The sequence below is a fragment of the Chiloscyllium punctatum genome, chromosome 16 (assembly GCF_047496795.1).
Source record: "Chiloscyllium punctatum isolate Juve2018m chromosome 16, sChiPun1.3, whole genome shotgun sequence".
Classification (NCBI taxonomy): Eukaryota; Metazoa; Chordata; class Chondrichthyes; order Orectolobiformes; family Hemiscylliidae; genus Chiloscyllium; species Chiloscyllium punctatum.
Genome location: NC_092754.1, coordinates 19,602,925 through 19,627,481, shown reverse-complemented (window position 1 = coordinate 19,627,481; position 24,557 = coordinate 19,602,925). Strand labels below are relative to the sequence as shown.

Below are 24,557 nucleotides of genomic sequence, written 5' to 3'. Positions count from 1 at the left end.
TTCCTCCGGCATTTATAGTGGCCTGTCTCTGCCGCTTCCGGTTGTCAGTTCCAGCTGTCTGCTGTAGTGGCCGGTATATTGGGTCCAGGTCGATGTGTTTGTTGATTGAATCTGTGGATGAGTGCCATGCCTCTAGGAATTCCCTGGCTGTTCTCTGTTTGGCTTGCCCTATAATGGTAGTGTTGTCCCAGTCGAATTCATGTTGCTTGTCATCTACGTGTGTGGCTACCAAGGATAGCTGGTTGTGTCGTTTCGTGGCTAGTTGGTGTTCATGGATACGGATCGTTAGCTGTCTTCCTGTTGGTCCTATGTAGTGTTTTGTGCAGTCCTTGCATGGGATTTTGTACACTACATTGATTTTGCTCATGTTGGGTATCGGGTCCTTCATTCTGGTGAGTTGTTGTCTGAGAGTGGCTGTTGGTTTGTGTGCTGTTATGAGTCCTAGTGGTCGTAGTAGTCTGGCTGTCAGTTCGGAAATGCTCCTGATGTATAGTAATGTGGCTCGTCCTTTGGGTTGCGGCATGTCCTCGTTCTGTTGTCTCTCCCTTATGCATCTGTTGATGAAATTGCGAGGGTATCCATTTTTGGCGAATACCTTGTATAGGTGTTCCTCTTCCTCTTTTTGCAGTTCTGGTGTGCTGCAGTGTGTTGTGGCCCTTTTGAATAGTGTCTTGATGCAACTTTGTTTGTGTGTGTTGGGGTGGTTGCTTTCATAGTTTAGGACTTGCTCTGTGTGTGTGGCTTTCCTGTAAACCTTTGTGGTGAATTCTCCGTTCGGTGTTCTCTGTACCATCACGTCTAGGAATGGGAGTTGGTTGTCCTTTTCTTCTTCTCTAGTGAATCGGATTCCTGTGAGTGTGGCATTGATGATCTGGTGTGTGTTCTCTATTTCTGTGTTTTTAATTATTACAAAGGTGTCATCAACATATCTCACCCAGAGTTTGGGTTGAATTTGTGGTAAGACTGTTTGTTCTAACCTTTGCATTACTGCTTCTGCTATGAGTCCAGAGATGGGTGAGCCCATGGGTGTTCCGTTGATTTGTTCGTATATCTGGTTGTTGAATGTGAAGTGTGTTGTGAGGCACAAGTCCAGTAGTTTAAGTATGCCGTCTTTGTTGATAGGTTCAACGTCTTGTTGTCTATTATGTCTGTCCAGCAGGTTGGCTATTGTTTCTCTGGCTAGGGTTTTGTCGATGGAGGTGAACAGTGCCGTTACATCGAATGAGACCATAGTTTCTTCCTTGTCTATGTGTATATTTCTGATGATGTCCAAGGATTCCTGTGTTGATTGTATAGATTGAGACCTGATCCAGATTGGACCCCGGCCTCATTTCACTGATTTGGATATGACTCTATGGTTGCCCTTCAGAGACAGGTTGCCTATTGCCAGATTTCAAATTTCAGAACCCCCACCCCCAATGGCAGTATTCCATACGTTAGTCAGCTAACTAAATCCTATTGATGGAGGTATGATGTGAGGATAATAGGAAGGGCCATTCTTGAGTATTTATCCATTAATCTGGAATGTTTTTATATTATGTCTCCAGAGCCTTTTCACTGGATTAAACAGTACCAGTTTCTTCAGTCTCACTTTATTCAAATATGTACGTTAAGTGGATTGGTTCTGCAGTGTCCAGGGCTATGCCGGTTGGACTGGTTAGTCATGGTATAAACATCATGTGGGATTATGGGAATGAGGTGTATTGCTTGTCAGAGGGTTAGTTCAGACTCGATGGGCCAAATGACCTCTTTCTGCACTGTAAGGATTTTGTTTCTAAGTCGAAATCCCATAATTAGCCTAATTTTGGTTGTACTGTTTACATCTCAGTGAATTATGTTCATATTGCCTCCTCTATTGCAAACTGACCATTTGGGAGACTATAGTACACACCCAGCAGTGTGACTACCCCCTTTTTTATTCCTAAGCTCTGCCCTCAAAGCCTCATTTGAACACTGCGCCAAGATATCAGCCCACCTTATTGCAGTAACTGACTTGATAATTAGTAGTGTGATATCACTTCTTCTTTTACATTCTCCCTGTCCTGTTATAAAGTTATGGAGTCATACAGCACAGAAACGGACCCTTCAGTCCAATCAGTGCACACCAAATGTAATCCCAACCTAAACTAGTGTCACCTTTCTGCTCCTGGTCCATATCTCTAAAACTTTTCTTATTCATGTACCTATCCAAATGTCTTTTAAACATTGTAATTGTACTCACATCCACCATTTCATCAGGAAATTAATTCCACATGTGAGCCACCCTCTGTGCAAAAAGAATTGCCCCTCATGTCTTTTTTCAAATTTCTCTCCTCTCACTTTAAAAATATGCCCCCTAATCTTGAAATCCCTCATCCTAGGAAAAAGACAACTTCTATTAGCTCTATCTATAATTCTCATTATAAACTTCTATCAAGTTCCCGTGAACCTCCAATACTCCAGTGAAAAAAGACTCAGCCTATCCAGCCTTCCTTTATAACTCAAATCTTTTATACCTGGCAACAATCTCTTCTGAACCCTCTCCAGCTTAATAACACCCTTCCTACAACTGAGCGATCGGAACTACTCACTATTCCAGAAGAGGCCACAATGTCCTGTACAACCTCAACATGACTTCCCAACTCTCATCATGTATCCTGGAATGATGAGTCACTAGTCCTGTCCCTCCCTCAGTCACATTTATTTGATAGCAACTATGTCGCAATTCCACATGTCTATCCATACCCTGTTTTACCTATAATATTCCTAACATTAAAATAGACACCACCTTAATCCCTTGAAAGTTACAATAGTTGAACTCCTTCTGCCTTTGTTCCCTTTCTAAAGCATGCTGTGTCTCTGTTGTACTAATGTGTCACCACCCACTGCTGAATTAGTTTTTAAATTCCTCCCTATAGCAGTAGCAAACACATCTGCCAGAATGTTGGTCCCATCTGGTTCAGGTGCAGACAGATCTGCTTGTACAGGACCCATTTTTCCCAGAAACTGTCCCAGTGATCCAGAAATCTAAAACCCTCCCACCTGCAGTAATTCTTGAACTACATATTTATGTGCCCTAGTTTCCTATTTCTATACTTGCTGGAACATAGCACCAGAAATAATCCAGAGATTACAACCTGTTCGTTAGTCTACAGCCTCACTCCCAAAATTCTTGATGTAGGACCTCATTGCTGTTTCTACCTATATTGTTAATACTAATATTTACCATGACCTAAGTTTTACACCTTCCTCTTAAGGATGCCCTGCAACAGCTCAGTGACGTCCTTGACCCTAGTATCAAGGAGGCATCACATCAACCCAGAGTCACAACTGCAGCTGCAGAAGCACCTGTTTGTTCCCCAAACTAACAAATCCCCTGCTGTCTACTTCCTCTCCTCCAGTGCAGTCTGGTTGCTGGGAGTGCCAGAAACTTGGGTCTGTCTGCACTCCCTTGAGGAACCAGCACCCTCATCTTCCAAAATGGAAAACTGTTGTTTGTTTGTGTTTTTTTTATTCACTCATAGGATATCAATCTTTCTCGGTGGCTAGCATTTATCGCCTAACCATTTGTTAGCAGGAGCCCAGGGGATTTCTGCACTATCTGCCTGATTCTGTTTGACTGCCTGGTGATCCCCCTTGACCTGCCATTTGGCCATCTTGCTAAACATGTTATCCGCATAAATCTCAGCCGCACAGTTGCTACATGACCTCCAAAAAACAGAGCTGAAGTTTCTGCATTTGGAGCACCTTTTGCACATATGGTCACCAAGGATGCTGGTAGAGTCCATAACTTCTCACATATGACCAGTAACACATTTCGCACAACTGAACTCACCTACCATGACCTAACCTTGAACTGACTTAGTCTTAGTGCTTAATTTTCTAATTATTTAATATTAGACTTATTCCTGTTACCATAACTTTAGTGTCCTTTTCTTACTCTGACTTTTACCTAACCCTGGTGCTTCTCAGTTAATCCCTTGATAATGTACCAGCCTTGGTCTACTCCTGTCCCCACTGATCTGCAAAAGTTGTCACGAAAACAAGGCAGCAGAAGAAAAGAAAAGCCTTCCTCTCCCCTTCACTAAACTGCAACACATACCAAACTCCCATGCCCCACACAATGCGAGTTGCATCCTGACATTTGACACTCCAGGATCCAAATGGCCATAGATGGACTGCCATAGAATTGGATTTGTCAGTTTGTAACTGGTTTGTTATTGGCCAAATTCATTGAAACATAAAAATAGGAGCTGGAGTAGGTGATTCAGCCCTTCAGCTATTCATTATGATCTTGGGTAATCATCTTGCTTCTTCCCATACCCTTTGATCCCTTTTGCTTCAAGAACTATATCTATCTCCTTCTTGAAAACATTCAATATTTTGGCCTCAACTACTTTCTATGGCAACAAATTCCACAGGCTCCTCACTGAGTGAAGAAATTCCTCCTCATCTTACTTGTAGATGGTCTATCCTGTATCCTTAGCTTGTGACCTCCTGGTTCTGAACTCCCCCGTCATTGGAAACATCCTTCCTGCCTTTTAAAATGTCTAGTTTTTAAAAAACGTTTACAGACTAGGAGGCACTTTTTTAAGGTGAGAGGAGAGAGTTTTAAAAAAGACATGAGGCAAATTTTTTTTAGAGGTATGGGATGATGAACTTGCTGAGAAAGTGGTGGATGCAGGTGGAATTCCAATGTTTCAAAGACATTTAAATGATACATGAATAGGAAAGGTTTGGAGAGATATGGACCAGGAGCTGGCAGGTGGGATTAATTTTGTTTGGGATTATGTTTGGTATGGATTGCTTGGACTAAAAGGTCTGTTTCCATGCTGTATAACTCTGACTCTCTAGGACTTTCTAATGATTGCCGAGATTTATAGACAGGTGAAACAGCATCTCTAGGCTATCATTTTGGATTCTTGATAGCTGCTAGATAAAGGATTTTTGTCTATCTGATTCAAATTGAAACCAAGGTCACAGAAAAACATCGATTGTTCTCACCAGCAAATGATGAAACCAGCATTTTCATTGATAAACTGGGTTGTAAGATAAGAAAAGTTTGGGTCATAGGAATACTGGGCAAAAATCAACCACTGAACTGAAGTTTTATTAAAAAAAAGTGTCAGTTTGTGTATAGTGTTGATACCAATGTACATATCCTGTGATATTTTTTGAAATAGAAAATGGTGCTAGTCAATTTACGTATTTCCACACCTGAAATGTTAACTGTGTTTTCTCTCTGCAGATGTTGCCAGACCTGCTGAGTTTTTCCAGCACTGTTTTGTTTCAGACTTCTAGCGTCCATAGATCTTTGTGTTTATATTAATCAATTTACATCTGTTCTGGCTTGGTTATTCAGAAACCTCTGTTAAATTTGCTAACACTTCCATTTTGAACTTTTAAAAAATCATTAGTCGCGTCTAATTGATATTTGTGTACAAGTAGCTACTTTTAAATTCTAGGATCTACATTCCCAGAGATTGACAAAACATAACAATGTTAGTTTGTGACATGCTCGCCTGTATTAGTTGTACAAAAACAACATTGACACTTTTACATTCGTCAGAATAGGCTAAGTGCAGAATAATCCACTTGCGATTTTTAAGATTTGTGGCTCAGATTGAGGTTCAGGTTGTAAGTTTGCTTGCTTAGCCGGAACGTTTGTTTCCAGACATTTCATCACCATACAAGGTAACATCATCAGTGAGCTTCTAATGAAGCACTGGTGTTCTGTCCTGCTTTCTATTTAACAGACTAAGACTCATAAATAGAAAACAGGACAGAACACCAGTGCTTCACTGGAGGCTAACTGATGTTACCTAGCATGGTGACAAAACATCTGAAAACAAACCTTCCAGCTCAGTGAACAAATTTACAACCTGTATAATCCATACCTTGATTTTACAATTTTGCATACTACTGCCATTATTAATACATTATATGAAACAAAAGGTGTTTTCATGATTTTTCGGAGCAGAAAATATATCAACTGTGTTAATGCAGGGACTGGTAACATAGATTGGAACCCTCCCTCTGCTAGAATTCACTTTTGGATTGGAACAGTTAGTTATGGAGCAAAAGAGCTAGATGTGAGAATGGCAACATATAAACAGAGAAAGTGGAAATTAGAAGGAGAAAGCATAAGTGTCTTCTCGCCAAATCAAGTCATGGCTTAATTTTACCCATAAACCTAGGCTAGACCCTAGCATGCCTTATGTGGGAACATTGAGCAGAGAAGGCACGGTGGGGATGACAGGCGTGGTGAGGTTAAAATAATTCAAATGGTGAACTTGGGGATGGGTGAGGCAGTGTAAAACTGGCACCTCTCTAAATGACCATATATATTGTTATTACCCAATTGTATTCTGAGAATTGTGTATTGACTTCTTCTGAGTTTCCACAGCTTGGTAATCCCAAAGCATCTACCCTTGGCATCTTTTTTTATCTCACATACTTGAATCCCTTCAGTGCCATCTGATAACCCTGTCTCCCTCTCTCACCACCTTTGAACTCCTCCACTGTTTCTAAATTGTCAGATTACTTATTCAGTTTCCAGCACTGGGTAAGCAGAATTTTCCACCACTAAACACTGGGAAGACGAAAGCAGTGCGATAAGTTCCTGCTACGAATTCAATTCTCTAGCTGCCATTTCCAACCCTCCTCTTAGCAACAAATTGCAACTGAATTAGACTGTTCACAATCTGTGTCATCCATGCAAAATGAACAGCTGACCACAAATTCACTTCATCACGATGACCCCAACCTCCACAACATTACCTGATTTGTCTCTGCATCAGCCAATCAGCTTGCTGAAGCCCTGTCTGTGCCTTGGTTACCTCTAGACAAGACTATTCCACTGCAATCCTGACACTTTCTACCCTTTGTAAACTTAAGGTTATCCAAAAGTCTACTGCTTTGTCTCCTGACAAGCACCAAATCCTATCGCCCAATCACTCCATACACGCTTTCTATGCTCACTCCTGGATAAGCAGCACCACAATTGTAAAATACTTATCGTCTCCTTCAAATTCCACAATAGCTTTGTCCCTTCCCATCTCTGTAATCTTCTTCTGTCCCATGACCCTCTAAAATATGTTCCTCTCTAATTATTGACATACCTTTTTAGCTATCAAATTCTGTAATTCCCTCCTTAACTTCACCCCATAACCTTCTCTGCTTCTGTTTCTTTGACACTTCTCAAAACCTACTTCTTCTACCAAATTTTTGGCTGCACTAAATTTTACTTTGTAATGTTCCTGAAACAGAACTGGTCTTTATATTACATTAATGTGCATGACACTCAGATTGTATTTCTCTTATGTTAGTATATTTAATAAAAAGAAGTTGTTGATATTGCTGGTGAATAGAAGACCGTTTTAAGTTTGTCCAAATTTAATTTTCATTGACGTCAATAGGAATGCAAAAAGGGCTGCTGATCCATTATCACTTAGTCTGGCCTACTATCACAGATTACAAAAAATTGACAATACATATCTCAATATATTTCACAACTTGTTTAAAAAAGTGAACAACCCAAATGCAGCTGCTATAACCATATGACTGGACTTAATAGTCTTCCAGATTGGTATGCTGCTGTGGCTCAGTTGGTTAAAGTGCCTGCCAGGTAAACAGGAGATCCTGGGTTCAAAAGTGTACCTTAAGTTGACAGTGCCTCATTTAATCTTTCAAAAAAAATGCACATGTTGTGGATCCAACCTGGTGATGTAAAAGGAGACAACTGGGTATGCTTCCTGTGCTTCACCTAAGCCTGTTATTATTCCATGCTCCCACTCTAGTCACCCAAATTTTCCCCCCATCAGGAAATGTTATTTCTTGGGGCGGCACGGTGGCTCAGTGGTTAGCACTGCTGTCTCACAGCGCTAGGGACCCAGGTTCAATCGCAGCCTTAGGCGACTGTCTGTGTGGAGTTTGCACATTCTGTATGTGTCTGTGGGGTTTCCTTCTGAGTGCTTTAGTTTCCTATCACAGTTCAACGATATGTAGGTTAGTTGGATTGTCCATTGTGTCCAGGGATGTATAACTTGAGTGGATTAGCTATGAGGAGTGCAGGATTACAATCTGGTTAGGATGCTCTTCCAGCAGTCAGTGTTGGACCAAATGGCTTGTTTCCACACTGGGGATTCTATGGTGAAGAAACATCTGTGAAATCAACATCCAGGTACTTCATGTTGGGTCTGGGACAGTGTTCTCTCTAATTTCCCTCTATGCCATCTCCAAGATCTATGCACAGCAAGAACTTCTGGAATCGGAAGTCAATGCTGTGATCAGTGTATAATCATTGTGCATCGAACCTAGGAACACACTGCTGGACAGTTTAGAGGGAAAGTTCATCTGGAATGCCAACTGTTGTGTTATAACCTGCCACAGTGATAGCTGTCTCAAAGAAAAGATCTTCACACAAGAGAATTACAAGTTGCACACATCCTACTAGAATGCAAGTTAATGATTTTCCACTTAACCCCAGGAATAGGTTATCTGTAATGCAAGCCTTTATCTTCATGGTAATTGCTTCTCTTTTGTTAAAAATCACAACACCAGGTTATAGTCTAACAAGTTTATTTGGAAGCACTAGCTTTTGGCGCTCTGCTCCTTCATCAGGTGGTTGTGGAGTATAAAATTGTAAGACAGAATTTAAAGCAAAAGTTCAGTGTGTTGTAACTTGAGTGTGACATGAACCCATCTGTATGTGAAGATACTAGTGAGAGTAGTCATGTCTTTTTGTGGCTAGTTGATGTTCATGTATCCTGGTGGCTAGTTTTGTCTGTTTGTCCAATGTAGCGTTTATTACAGTTCTTGCAAGGTAATTTTGTAAATGACATTAGTTTTGCTTGTTGTCTGTATAGGGTCCTTCAAGTTCATATTAGCTGCTGTTTTAGTGTTGAAGGATTTGTGGGCTACCATGATGCCAGAGTAGTCTGGCAGTCATTTCTGAGATGTCTTTGATGTAGGGGAGAATGGCTCGGGTTTCTGGACGTGTTTTGTCTGCTTGTTTGGGTTTGTTGCTGAGAAATCGGATTGTGTTCGTTGGGTACCCATTCTTTTTGAATTCACTGGATAGATGATTTTCTTCTGCTCTTCCCTAATTCCTCTGTGCTGCAGTATGTGGTGGCTCATTGAAAAAATGTTCTAATGCAGCTTTGTTTGTGGATGTTGGGATGATTGCTTTTGCATTTCAGTATTTGATCTGTGTGTGTTGTTTTCCTGTAGACCCTGGTTTGAAATTCCCCATTGGCTGTTCGCTCTACTACGACATCTAGGAATGGCAGTTTGTTGTTGTTTTCCTCCTCTTTAGTGAATTTTATGCCAGTAAGGGTATTATTGATGGACATACAAGAATTTGTTGTAGAAATTTATCTGGTGTGCCTCTGGGAAGGGAGTCATTTGTTTAGTAAGTTTTGTTTACTGTAACTCTAACACTAGTTTAATTCCCAGTCTTTACTGTGTTTATTGAGCTCAGGTGGAGAAGCAGTTGGTGCAACATTCACCTGCACTAAGGATGGCAATACAGCAAGGCTTCTATACTCTGATCACTATTTATTCATTCTGCTGGGAGGTGTGTACATAGAGATATACAGTCAACATCCTTGAAACATATCCTTCAATCCAACTCGTTTACGCTGACTAGACATCCCAATCGGACCTAGTTCCATTTGCCAGCATTCTGCTCATATCTGTCAAAACCCTTCCTATTCATTTACCCATCCAGATGCCTCCACCACTTCTTCTGGCAGCTCGTTCCAGACACACCCTCCTCTGTGTGAAAATATTACCCTTAGGCCCTTTTTAAATCTTCTCCTCTCAGCTTAAATCTATGTCCTCTCATTTTGGACTCCCCTATCCTAGGATAAAGACCCTGGCTATTCACCCTATCCATGCCCCTTATAGAGATTATTTTTTAAATCATAAGTTCAACCCTCAGTCTCCAACCCTCCAGGGAAAAATCTATTCAGCCTCTTCCTATCGCTCAAACCCTTCAGTCCCAACACCATTCTTGCAAATCTTTTTTGCATCCTTTCAAGTTTTAGAACATCCTTCCTATAAAAGACTGACCAGAATTGTATGCTGTATTCCAAAAGTGGCCTTACCAATGTTGTACAGCCACAAGAATGACATCCCCACTCAGATACTCCGTGTTCTGACCAATGAAAGCAAAGCGTGTCAAACAACTGATTAGACTTAGAGACTTCTTATTCACAACCCTATTTGCCTGTGAATCCACTCTCGAGGAACTATGCACCTGCACCCTAGGTCTCTTTGTTCAGCAACACTCCCATTTATTGTATAGGTCCTGCCTGGTTTGTCTTCCCAAAATGCAACACCTCACATTTATCTAAGTTAAACTCCATCTGTCACAAGGTCCTGTTGTACTCTGAAATAATCATGTTCACTGTCCAGCACACCACCAATTTTACTAACCATACTTCCTATATTCACATCCAAATAATTTGTATAAATGACAAAAGGTAGTGGCCTCAGTGCCATGGCACACCATTGGTCACAGGTCTCCAGTCCAAAAACATCCCTCCACCAGCACCCTCTATTTCCTACCTTCAAGGCAATTTTATATCCAATTCACTACCTCCCCCGATCCCATGTGGTCTAACCTGATTAAACAGTCTGCCATGCAGAGCCTTGGTGAACGCTTTACTGAAATCCTGTTATGGACTAGGCTAGTTAACTCAAAACATTCTTAACCAGGCAGCCTGGCCCATAACTTTACAATTTGTTTCGGTAAGTGTACAGTGAAAATTACCTGGAGTAAGTTAGCTAGGTTGACTACCAGGTTTTAAAACAGACAAAAGATTATTCACAAAATTACACAATGAAACACGAAGAACAGAACAAAGAACCCCTACAGAACTCAGTCTATCCAAACTAGATTTAATGCTGTTCTGAATATACAAAACAGTCCCAATAAGCAAACCCCCTCAAAATACAGTAAAAATGGAACAAATGTTTACAGGTTGAAATTAGAAGGGCAGAAGGAAAGAGAGTTTAGCAACCTGTTTCCATACAGGTCACTGTTGAACTCTTCGAGGAGAAAGTGAGGACTGCAGATGCTGGAGATCAGAGCTGAAAATGTGTTGTGGAAAAGCGCAGCAGGTCAGGCAGCATCCAAGGAGCAGGAGAATCGATGTTTCGGGCATGAGCCCTTCTTCAGGAATGAGGAAAGTGTGTCCAGCAGGCTAAGATAAAAGGTAGGGAGGAGAGACTTGGGGAGGGGCGTTGGAAATGCGATAGGTGGAAGGAGGTCAAGGTGAGGGTGATAGGCTGGAGTGGGGGTGGGGGCGGTGAGGTCAGGAAGAAGATTGCAGGTTAGGAAGGCGGTGCTGAGTTCGAGGGATTTGACTGAGACAAGGTGGGGGGAGAGGAAATTAGGAAACTGGAGACTCTTCACTAGTTCTGGACTGAACTGCTCAGCTAGAGAGCTGACCACTCCCTTTGCATGATACAGGTCACTTCTAAAACATGACCACTTTGGCCTGAAGTCTCATCTGTTTACATAGGAACAAAAGGCCTCTCAAAACCCTTTTTCAACTCTGTACCAAACTAGTCATCTCTGAGCCGGGAGGGTTTTATGAAAAACATCGAGGGGACAGTATCTTTGAGAAAAGGAACAGCTTTGCGAAAAAAGGGACCAGCTTTGTACAGTCCATACAGACAACATCTACTGCTCTACCTTCATCAATCCTTTTTGTCAACTCTTCAAAACACTCAATCAAATTAGTGAGACAGACTATTCCTAATCATTCCTTGCCTTTCCAAATGTGTGTAAATCCTGTCCCTGAGAATCCTCTCCAACAACTTACCCACCATTGATGTCAGGCTTACCAGTCTATAGTTCCCTGGCTTTTCCTTACAGTCTCTCCTAAATATTGGCACCACATTAACCAACCTCTACCACCTCACCTGTGGCTATTGATGATACAAATATCTCAGCAAGGGGCCCAGCAATCTCATCCCTAGCTTTCTACAAGGTTCTGGGAAACACCTGGGATAGCTGTGGCAATAGGGTTAAGGAGAATCCAAAGGGATTCTATAAATAAACTAAATGGTAACATCCTGGAGAGTATTACTGAGCAAAGAGACCTTGGAGTGCAGGTTCATAGTTCCTTGTAGAGTGACAGGTATATTGTATAGTGAAGAAAGCGTTTGGTATGCTTGCCTTTATTGGTCAGTGCATCGAGTTTAGGAGTTGTGAGGTCATGTTGCAGCTGTGCAGGACATTGGTTCAGCCACTTACGGAGTATTGTGTTCAATTTTGGTCTCCCTCCTATAGGAAGGATGTTGTGAAACTTGAAGGGTTCAGAAAAGATTTATGAGGATGTTACCAGAGTTGGAAGTTCTGAGCTAAAGGGAGAGGCTGAATAGGCTGGTGCTATTTTCCCTGGAGCGTTGGAGGCTGAGGGGTGACCTTTATAGAGGCTTATAAAATCATGAGGGTCATGGATAGGGTAAATCAGCAAGGTCTTTTCCCTGGGATTCTCGAGTCCAAACTAGAGGGCATAGATTTAAGGTGAGAGAGGAAAGATATAAAACGGACCTAAGGGCCCACCTTTTCATAGTGGGTGGTTCGTGTATGGATTGAGCTGCCAGAGGATGTGATGGAGGCAGGTACAATTACAACATTTAAAAGGCATCTGAATAGGTATATGAATAGGAGAGATTGAGAGGGATGTGGGTCAAATGCTGGCAAATGGCACACAATTTATTTATAATATCTGGTTGGCATAGTTGAGACCAAAGAGTCTGTTTCCGTGCTGTACATCTCAATGACTCTAAATGCATTAAGGGCAAAAGAGTAATTAGGGTGAGAATAGGACCTCTTTAAAGATCAGCAAGGCCACCTATGTGTGGAACTGCAGGAGATGGGGGAGATACTAAACTAATATTTTGCATTAGTGGAGAAGGATATGGATGATTAGAAGGTCGGGAAATGAATAGTGACATCTTGAAAAATGTCCATATTACAGGGAAGGTGGTGCTAAATCCCTGGCACCTGATCAGGTGTAACCTCGAACACTGTAGAAACTAGGGAAGTGGTTGTTGGGCCCTTGCTGATGTATTTGTATTATCGACAGTCTCCGGTGAGGTGCCATAAGACTGGAGGTTGGCTAATGTGCCACTATTTAAGGAAGGTGGTAAGGAAAAGCCAGCGAGTTATAGACAGTGAGGCTGACATTGGTAGTGGGCCAGTTGTTGGAGGGAATCCTGAGGGACAGGATTTACATGTATTTGGACTGATTAGGAATAGTCAACATGGCTCTGTGTGTGGGAAGTCATGTCTCACTAATTTAATTGAGTTTCTTGAAGGTTAGATCACATGAAATGCAGGAAGATCTAGCCATTTGGATACAAAACTACTTTAGTTTGAAGGTAGCAGACCGAAGATGGTGATGGAGGATTGTTTGTCAGAATGGAGGTCTGTGACCAGCGGTCAAGGATTGGTGCTGTGTCCAGTGCTTTTTGTCAATTATATAAGTAATTTTGATGTGAAAATAGGTGGAATGGTTAGTAAATTTGCCAATGACGCCAAAATTGGTGTTGTGGACAGTGAAAAAGGTTATCTCAGAATACAATGGGACCTTGATCAGATGGGCTGGTGGGTTTTAATTTAGATAAATGTGAAGTGTGCATTTTGGTAAGGCAAATTAAGGTAGGACTTATACTCTTAACGGTAGGGTTCTGGGGAGTGTTGGCAAACAAAAAGACCTTTGGGTGTAAGTTCATAATTTCTTGAAAGTCAAGTCACATGTAGCCAAGGTAGTGAAGAAGGCATTCGGTACACTTGCCTTTATTGATCTTTGCATGGAGTATAGGAGTTGCGAGGTCATGTTTTGTGTGTAAAGAACATTGATTAGGTAACTTTTGGAATACTGCATTCAGTTCTGAAATCTCTGCTATGGGAATGATGTTGTGAAACTTGAAAGGGTGCAGAAAAGATTTACAAAGATGTTGTCGGGGTTTGAGGGCTTGAGATATAGGGAGAGGCTGAATAGACTGGGCTATTTTCTCTGGAACATTGGAGGCTGAGGGGTGACCTTATAGAAGTTTATAAAATCATGAAGAGCATTGATAGGGTGAATAGCTAAGGTCGTTTCACCAGGATTATGATCAAAATCCTAAAAGAAACAATGAAACAAATTGCAATCATTTTTCTATTCTTTCTAACAGAAATAGAAATTTTTGTTAATAATTTATAGTGCTGTACATATAGTAAATTTGAACTTTAAACACATAACTGAAGTGCTTAGCACAGTGTCACTAATTGTTAAAGTTCATTTTGTTTTCAACTGCTGCAGTTACATTTTTACTGCTATTTTTGTTTCTCAGTTAAGAATATTTTAATGCCCGTCTCTGATTAGTCTTACATCATTTACGATAAGTGCTATTGGAGGAAATTGTGACCAATGAGTACATATTTTTAAATTGTGAAACCAAGGAGAAAGAGTAAAGTCTATTGTGCAAGACTGCACCAAATGTAAGGGCTGATAATATAGTCCTCAGCAGCGAGATAATGGTAATGCTGGTCTTTGAATGTTATGTACAGTGGAGCAATGAATTAGTCTTGCACTCTAATTAAAATTTAACTGCTTTGCATAATATTTGTGTTCCTAGACACAGCCTATAAAATAACGGGGGTATTATTTGCTAGTAATAGTTATAAGAGAATATTGATAATGGGGATTATAGATTGCTACAAGATGAAGGAGGTGAACTGCACACTTGCAGTTTTGGAAGTCCTGTTGTTTTCGATTATAGACAGAAGGATAGCTTGATTTTCAGTGGAGACGCATTTTCTTGTAAGCTGAAAATCTGGCAGTTTGCTCCTAGACCTTTCAGCCTACTCTTTGATCTGATGAAATTAAAACGCAGAATAGGAGAATTAAAATTACAATGAATGAAAATGTATTTATTTGTTTGTGTTCCAATTTTTTCCCTTCTGTCCTGAAACAATGCCTTCTTGATGATGTATACTTTTCAAATGTGCCAGCAATCTTCTGGCAAGTCTTTTTTGCTCATTCTTGTTGGGTGAGACTGGAAGTGAGTTTACAGGCTATGCAGAACAGAAGGAACACAGATTACATGTTGACCTGATCTTGTTTTCTCTCATATCCACAAATACAGACTTTTCAACAGCATCTTGAACTATGGCTGATTTTTTTTCCCCCCTTTCATAATTGAATTATACTGAAGCTAATTGTGTTGTGGTCTTAGCTGTAGATCAGAGCAGATAACTTCGAGGGAATAGGATATGGGACCTTCTTTGACTTATGTAAATCTCACTAGCAGGACTGAAAAATATTTCCAGTTGAACTAAAACAGGAGTTACAATAAGAGGCCTGTATCGTAACTATTTAAACAGGATAGTCATGGAGAAAATCAGTCTGCCTGCTGCCATTATTGGTTGATTACTTTATATTTGAATTGTCACAGTGTGATAATGGGAGTTGATTGCAGCACCTATAAACTTCAAATCACGTTGGTATTTTGGTAGCCTGACAAAGTTTTGTAGTTTTACATTGAAACATTATACAGACTCTGAATTAAAAGCCTCAATTCACCATCTAAGTGAATAAATCTCTGTGGGATGCAGTTAACAGTAAACCACTATACTAGGAGGAAACAGCTCATGATGTCACATCCTTTACCAGAAAATGACCAAATAACTTGGGAATGGTCCAGGGTGGTATGGTAAATTTCTGCTTTATTAAAACAGTAATGTCACAGTTTGTTGTCTTCAAGAGCCATCTCATATGCTTTTGGGACTTCAAGATATTTATGAAAGATAAAGCTATATTACTGCAAAAGTGTCACATCAGGGAAAAATGAAAAGTAAATATTTGGTCAAGATCATTATTCAGACACAAAATAAACATGATCTAAACTTGTATTTTTGTCAAGCATTTCGTTAAAGCAATCTAAAATGGTTTATTTGAAACTAATTCTGCTTTCCACCCTGAAGTAAATCTTGCATTATTGTTTATAACATAATTGTAGTTTTGTGATTTTTCAATAGAATTGAAAACAAAATGATTATAGCTGCTCCCACTAGTGTATGGATTACTGAGGTATATAAAGCAGAAGATTTGAGGTTCACACTACTCTCTGTTCTGAGTTAACAATCTTGGCTGAGGAAGCAATTGGGACATGTCAATTGCTTCAATACACTGGTATAAGGTGGGAAGAATATGCTGAACCAGTATCTTAATCTTGATCACTTTCCACTAGTGTCTGATGGAATTTTGCTAGTTGGATGAGTAAAAGATTTGATTGACTGTGATGCCTGTACAGTCAAATGACCCATCAGATAATACCTATGAAAAATGACCACCTGAATGAGGTACTAAAGGGATGCTGGCACTTGTTCAACAGTACATTAGACTTAAAATTAACTAAAAATTATTTGTTTCCACCCAAATCAAGCAGCTATATGTATTCCATCAAGGTCAGAAAGGTAGGTATATGGGGACAGCTGCTTCTTCTGCCTGCCACTGCCTTTTTGACTTTATGTTGTGTCAAGGAAGTTCCTGGGTGCAGGAGAAACCACAGTCAAAACATCAGTATAATGTGCAATACCCCACAATTGCAGAGAGCAAGCCTAAGTGTTGGATTTATAAGAAAAATTCACATACATCAACTCAAAATTCAGTAAGGGACCATTATCAACAAAAGTGAAAGTCTGACATAGGGTAGATGTGGGATGAATGGAAATGCTGATCCAGGACAAAAGGGATGTGTTAATGGAACAAGTAAAGAAATAAAAGATATATCCTCAGGAGCTGCAAGTGATAACAGCAGAATTTTTACTAGCACTTACTGACCAATAGACTGTGAGCAATAGGTTGTTCCAAATGTTGATCTCAAAAGGCTGTAAATGAAGTGCTCAATTTGAAGGGTTAGGATTCCTTAAGTCTCTCTCTCGAGCTTCATTAGAGCAGTGAAAGAGGTCAACGACAAAGATATGAATTCAAGTTGCTGAGTTCAATGATAGTGTTCAATCCTGAATCAGCTGTGAACCATTCAGTGAAAGGTTAGCCCTTTGAAGGGGCTGGCACTGACACTAAAGGAAATGCCTTCTTAATTGTTGATGGTGGTCTCTTGTTCAAATTGCCATGATGTTTTGGCTGGGACCTCTCCAGCACCTAGAAATTATTTTAACACAACCTAAAGTCAAGAGGGCAGGGGTGGGCAGAAGCAGCAGCTGCATTATGCCCTCATCTTTCCACTTCATTGGAATATACTGTGACTGCTTGATTCTCTCCTGTCATAATCTGTGATCAATAGGAGCAACTTAAATATCAGCATTGCCAGCATTAAATCATATTTAAAATGATGGATGTGTAGAAAATATGCTGCACTTTTTTTAAGGGGTAGCTTCATCTAGTACACTTTATATGATGGTGGAAACGTCCATTCCATGAGAGGCCTGTTTTGATACAAGTATTGGATAGGAGCTGATTATGAGGTGTCATTGTGGATTGTTTTGATGTTGGGACCTGCTGTCAAATTGCTGAAGGCACTGGTTGAATGGTGGTGCATTCTGACCCACAAGTGATGTTGCCATTTTCCGCTCTGATCACCTGGTGTCTGGAAGGGAACATAAATCTGTGCTTAAAGCCTTTACATCATGCTTGCAGTCTAACTTGAAATAGAGCTTTTGGTATCCTAAAGGTCTTCTGGCTTCTGCTATCTTGTCATACAGAAAACACTTGTGTATGTGACTGTCTTCTATCCTCTGAATATGCCCAAGCCAGCAAGGGTTCTTTTACTTGATTTGTGCTCACATAGTTGCTTTTGAGATGAGTGTCCCATTTGTGATTTTGTCCTTCCATGAAATACCCAGAATGCACAACAAACAACATATATGCAAGTTGTTGAGTATCCTTTCATCAAGGCCGTAAGTCATCCATATTTCATAAATAGGAACAAGGTGCTAGGAAAAATATCTTGGTTTAAGAGTCTTAAGAGTCAGCTTCATGTTGTTCCGTGTACATTTCTTGAATCAGCCAGAGGCGGTCATTTGGTTTTTCTATGCTTTTATTGAGTTTTGCCTGTTAGGATGTCTGTTATTATGGCTCCATGATAGTAGAATTTGCCAACCACTTGGATCATAAAGCATTGGAGCAAACATAGGTCATTCAGCCCGTCAAGTTTCACAGGGGTGTTATTTCAGATGATCAAGGATAGAGATGTCACACCCTATCCAATAATCATGGTTTTTTTGCTGCTTTTTAAAAGTGAGAACAAGTTGCAGGCATTGCAGAGATAATCTGCGAATCTTTTGTAGCTAAATTTTTGTGTGAGAGCAACTAGTGCAACAATGTAGAGAAATTCTCTTATCAACACATGTACATTCTCTTCACTTTTCAGTCTGAATGCATGGCAAAAGAATATTGTCTGACCTATTGTGCAGGTAACCTCCACCAATGTCAGCAGGAAAGGTCAAGGTCAGAAGCATGGAGAAGAAAAAAACTAAACTAAATGGGGCTGGGCTGCATCCCTGTTTCATTCCATTCTTCAATCTAAAACTGTCAGAAGTTGTGCCATAAAACAGATGCACCATTTCTGATGCATTTGGAGAATGAAGTACAGTGCATAATGTCATGAAAGGAGTGGATGAGACTGAGGAGCTTTGGACAGTCAATGTTTCACAAATCGCACAGTGGCGTATTCTGCTGACAGTGTCACATGCTTTATTGAGATGTATGAAAGTGAAGTTAAAAGATAAACTGGATTCTTTTAAAGACTTGCATTTTTATTGTGGATTTCATGACCACAATATGTTCCAAATTGCTTTACAGCAAGAAAATACTTTTGAAGTATGATTATCATTGTAAGAAAATGCAGTAGTCAATACGCTCACAGCAAGATCCCCAAACAGTAATGTGATTGATGAACACGGCTGAATTCTTTTGTACTTAGAAGTTTAAAGTGTATCCATTTTGTTTACTTCCTCGTGTTCTCCTTTACCAGCTTTATCATCTGATACCATGAGTGATACTGACTGTCTATTTATATTGGGTCAACACATTTCTTTGCACATTGTCCAGTTTAGGCTGTGACAAAAGAAGCCGTTAGAATAATAGGTAATTGGTAAGCCTCTGGACTTTGTAGCCAAAATAATGGCCTGTGGTTACACTGAGCTTCAATTCAATGTCTCTTCTTATTCTCTGTGTTTCATATGACTTTTTGAATGGCCTCTTCCAGCTGTTCAGAAATTTCCAAGAATTGTTCCTTTTGCTGTTCAGAGTTCCATAGATACTGGTATCCTTTTAGTACCTGAAACAAGTGAGACAAAACTGATATTTTCTCACTTGATCTGTACTTGCATTCCAGTCAGGTAGTAATCAGCAGTCAGAATTCATTTTAATTTGTCTCCATAACTCAAGAGCAAAAGACCAGTGGAGCATTCCTCTTTCACCCAGTTGAGATCAGGTATTTTCTTTCTTAAAAACGAGTTTTAATAAAAGGAGGCTGAGAGGTATTCAGAATCATGAGGGTCTGGACAGAATAGACAGGGAGAAAATAAAAGGGCATGGATTTAAAGTACTGTAATTGGTAAAAGAAGCAAAAGTGATATGCAAAACAATGTTTTCATGCAGTGAATGTCTTTTATAGGTATTTTATTGCAAAAAAGAAAATTTAAGATTTTTTTTACAAAATTATAGAGTACAAACAAATGTAAGCACCAATATAAAATTAAATAAGTAAAAAATACATAATGACAAAACAAAAAAGGAAAAAAAACCAACTAACTACTAATCTATTCTACAAACAACCAAAGCATAAAGTAGGATATCGTACATTACTAACAGTAAACAACAAAGTAATTAAATAACTAGATACATGCTCAAAATAGATTTATATCAAGTCATAATAAAACCCATATTTATATGGGATTCCTCCTCCTGGGAGGCCCCTGAGCCAGTCAGAACCATTACCACAGCTAAACAAAAGCCCTGGACGATATGGCCGAGATATCTGTGTCGATATAGTTCAAAAAGGGCTGCCATATTTTATAAAATAATTCCATTTTTTGGTGCACCATATTTGTGAGGAAGTCAAGGGGGATATATTCCATGACTAACGTGTGCCAATTCAAAAGTCCTGGGGGACCTTCAGCTACCCAATTCATTAAAATATTTTTCCTTGCATAAAAGGAGAGGATGGTAAATAATTTCCTCCTGTGCACATCCAGGGAGGGGAAATCTGAAGAGCCCAAAAGCAGGGTTACTGGTTCCAGTCTAATCTCCGTACCCAAGATCTCTGTCAAGGCATTCACTACTCTATCCCAATACCTGCGGATGTTATGGCATGTCCATAGACAATGCATGAGAGTGCCAACTTCTATTTTACATTTAGGACACATTGGGGATGCTTCTGCCTTGAATTTTGTGAGTTGTTCAGTTGCTATATGAGTCCTGTGAAGTACCTTTAATTGAATAGCCTGATCTATATTACAAATAGAGATCTTTCTGACATTTTCTCAGATGTCCTCCCATATTTCTAAAGAGATTTCTAACACTAATTCTTGGTTCCCGATTTTATATAATTGTTTCATGTCCTTCGATACCTTATTATATAGTGAGTGATAAAGAGTACTGACCGAGGGCAGCCCCATCGGCCATAGCACTCTCCTTTCCCTATCCGATTTGTAGGGATTGACTATCAGTGTGGCCTTCTTTTGTATAAAGTCCCTTATTTGGAAATACCGAAAAAGGTCCCTGTTAGGCAGTCCAAACTTTTGGTGCAACTGCTTAAAGGATATCATAACCTCCCCATCGAACAAGTTTCCCAAACAGGAGATACCTCTGGACTTCCAAGTTTTAAAAGTAGCATCTGTCAGCCCTGGCTGGAATACTGATGCTCCCACTATCAGGGTATAAGGGAGGTTTTTGCAGGTTACCCTCATCTTGTCGCATTATCCTCCAGGCTTTAATTGTATTTAATACAATAGGGGTTTTACAATAGTCCATGATAACTCTCATCTTGTCCATAATTAAAAGATTGATGATGGGACATTTTGCTTGGGAGGTCTCAATATCTAACCAGCTTGATTGTGGGTCACAAGAGACCCAGTCAGCTCAATTGGTACCTCTTAAAATCTGGGAAAGTCCAGTCCTCCCCTTGCTTTTGGGAGCTGCAGCTTTTCTAATCTGATAAGGGGCCATCTATGATTCCAAATAAAGTAGCTGAGCCAGCCGTAGAGCTTAAGCAACACCTGTCTCGGCATCATCAAGGGGAGCATTCTCATCGGATATAGAAGATGAGATAGGATATTCTTAACTCTGGCTACTCTGCCTAACCAGGATATTGGGAGATCTCCCCAACGTTGAAGGTTCTGCCTCATTTTCTCTAGTAAGTGTACGTAATTGGCTTTATACAGCTGACCAAATACTGGAGTAATAAAGATACCTAAGTATAGAAAACCCTCTAGTGACTACCGAAAGGGAAAGCGAGATACGTCTGGTAAATCGGATATACTGGCAAGACCTCCCAATGGCATGGCCTCCAATTTCATAAAATTGATTTTGTAACCTGAGAACATACCAAATAGATTAACCACTTGAATTAAGCGAGGCACGATGTCAAAGGATCACTTAAGAAAAGGAGGACATCATCTGCATAGAGAGTAATTTTGTGCTTGCCCGATCCAACCCTCTGAGCTGTTATGTTAGGGTCAGTTCATATAGCTTTGGCTAGTGGTTCAATCACTAGCGTGAATAATAGTGGTGAAAGAGGACATCATGACGACAGCCCCTGCTGACAATAAAGCTGTCCGAGCCTCAACCATTGTTGATCGCCACTGCTTTGGGATCATTATATAATACTGAAACCCATTTAGTAAATACCTCTCCGACACAATCTTTCTACCGTATAGAAAAGATATGGCCACTCTACCCGATCAAACGCCTTCTCTACGTCCAAGGAGACAGCTAAACCCAGAATTGTTCCCTGTTGACAGGCTTATGTCATATTTTAACACCCTTCTAATGTTATTAGTTGACTTGCGGCCCTTTATAAACCCCGCCTGGTCCTCTTTTATGATGTATGGTAAGACCCTCTCCAGTCTTAATGCTAACTTTTTGAAAGAATTTTGAAATCCATATTTAACAAGGATATGGGTCTTTATGAAGAGCAATCTTCTGGGACCTTTCCCTTCTTGAGAATGCGAGAAATATTTGATTCTCTCAACGAAGGCGGGAGGCAGCTCTGACTGTGTGAGTAATTACACACATTTATGAGTGGCCCGGCCAGTTCCCCTATAAATTCTTTATAGAACTCAACCTGGAATCCATCAGCCCCGGCCCTTTGCCACTCTGAAGCTGCCTAAGCGTGTCCTGTACTTCCTGGGTCGTCATTAGGGCATTCAAGATCAACACCTGCTCTGAGGTTAGGCCCAGAAGATCCAAATTTTTAAAAAAAGGATTTCATCTTCCCAGTTCTATCCTCACAGTCCTGCAGCTTATACAGTTCAAAATTGAACTTTCTAAAGGCAGTATTGATCTTTTTGCAGTCACAAGTCAAGGTACCAGCACTTTCTCTAATCTGAGTTCATCCCTTGTGGTTGGAAGGTTCCTAGGCGGAAGATGATGTACTCTTCCCAGTAAGTATTAGGCAACTAAGCAAGATGAAGAAAGAAGAAAACCCTGCTCTTAAAAAAAGAAAAGAAGCTCTCCTCCCCCCACAAATCAAATAAGCCACATGAGCTTTAAAAAGGAGATCAAAGAGAGAATAAAGAACAAGCTCTCCCCCCACCCCACTCCCAGGAAAGGATGAGTGAAAGAGAGATGAAGAAAGAAAGGGTAAACAAAGGGGGAGCAAAAATAAAGTAGTTATCCATACAGTTCAAGTCTTGAGGTCTATTTGAGAGAGTCCAAGAATTCTTTCACTTTCTCCGGTGATCCAAAGTTATAAACGGATCCTCCATGGCTGAAGTGCAGTATTGCCGGATAACGCATAGAGTATTGAATATTTAAGTCTTTCAGACACTTCTTCGCCTCATCGAATGCCTTCCTTGTGGACCACAGCTGGCGAAAAGTTCTGAAATAACATTACCCTGGAACCCTTGTGCATCATGGCCTGGGAATCTTTCCCCAGGACTCTGGAGGCCTCTAGCAGCTTTTGTTTTTCCTGATAGCATTGAAGTTGGATTAAGATCAGGCGGGAACGCTGATCCGATCTGGGCCTGCGTACAGCAACCCGATGGGCCCACTCCACCCGTAACCACCCCAGCCCTGACTCCAACTTCAATAACCGTGAGAGCCATTGCTCTAAGAAATCTGCAAGCTGGCCTTCCTCTTCCCACTTGGGAAGGCCCAGCAACCGAATATTTTTCCAACGACCCTGATTATCGAGGTTGTTGATGCACTCCTCCAGGGTCCAGACCTGACCAACGGATGACTTAGCAGCAGTCTCCAAGACTGTGGCCCTGTTGCTCTGCCCCTCCAACATACAGCATGACCGAGATCGACTCCCACCTGCATCGGGTCTCCTCGATAAAGGCGTTGATCTTCTCCTGGAGCTTGGCAATCAGGGAGATCAGGCTCGCCTCCGCAGGTAAGTCCCCCGAAGTAGCTGCGGACATCCCTGCTGCTGCAGGAGGAGATGGGGGAGGGGTCCCCATCTGTTGTGAGCTGCGGGAGTTTTTGCCCTTAGTCATTTTTAAAGAACACCAAACTGTCCAAGTTTGATGTAAAATGGCTAAGTACACTGGGCAAAAGCTATCCTAAGTGATTTAAAAGGTGAGGTAAGGGTGGGTGCCCCACTTTGCCCAAGTCTTAGGCAGAGCACTGCAGACTCAGACTTATTGGGTCGCCGCCATCTTGGATCTCCATGCAGTAAATGTTTAAGATCTGTCTGACCTGCCTAAGAGTATGGTGGAAGCAATTTAATTAAAGTATTCAAAAGGGAATTAGGCTGTTATCTGAAAGGGAAGAATGTGCAAGGTTTCAGAAGAGCTCAGAAGGATGGCACTAAGAGAATTCCTCATTCAGAGAGCTGATTTAAGAATTATAAACCTTCAGCACTGCAAAAATCTGAGATTGTGAATCTGGACACCTTTGCTATCCAGACTCCCACCTTGTAACCTGTACAAAGTTGCGGTCTTCTAAAGTTTTGCTGTCTACATCCTGACTCCAGCAAATCCCAATCATGCATCACCCCCAATTCTCACTGAACTATGTTTTCTCCAGGTTTGAGAATGCCTGAGTATTAATTTCTCATTGTTGTTTTTAAATGTCTCTTTGGTTCTATTCATCATTATATCTGTAATCACAATGCTACAATATCTCTATGGTTCTTCAATTTAAGGCACATGCAGGATTTTCATTGCTCCATCATAGATGTACCCACATTAAGTTACATAAGCCCCAAGGTTTGAATTCCCTCTACTACACTGCTTTAAAAACGACCTCTTTGACCAAATTTTTGGTTTGCTATCCTAACTCTTCCATAGTTTTCAAGAGGACAGCTATTCAGTGAATTGAAACTAAAAAGAAATCAATGCACCTTAAGCTCATACTGTATGAAAGGAATAGATGCATTGG

General features: G+C 40.6%; 1 protein-coding gene across 5 annotated transcripts in view; it reads left to right on the top strand.

Moving 5' to 3' along the window:
- The window catches only part of LOC140487017 (1,5-anhydro-D-fructose reductase), a 269,343-nt gene that overhangs the window by 13,063 nt on the left and 231,723 nt on the right, over positions 1-24,557 (top strand). The gene's annotated exons all lie outside the window — the stretch shown is intronic.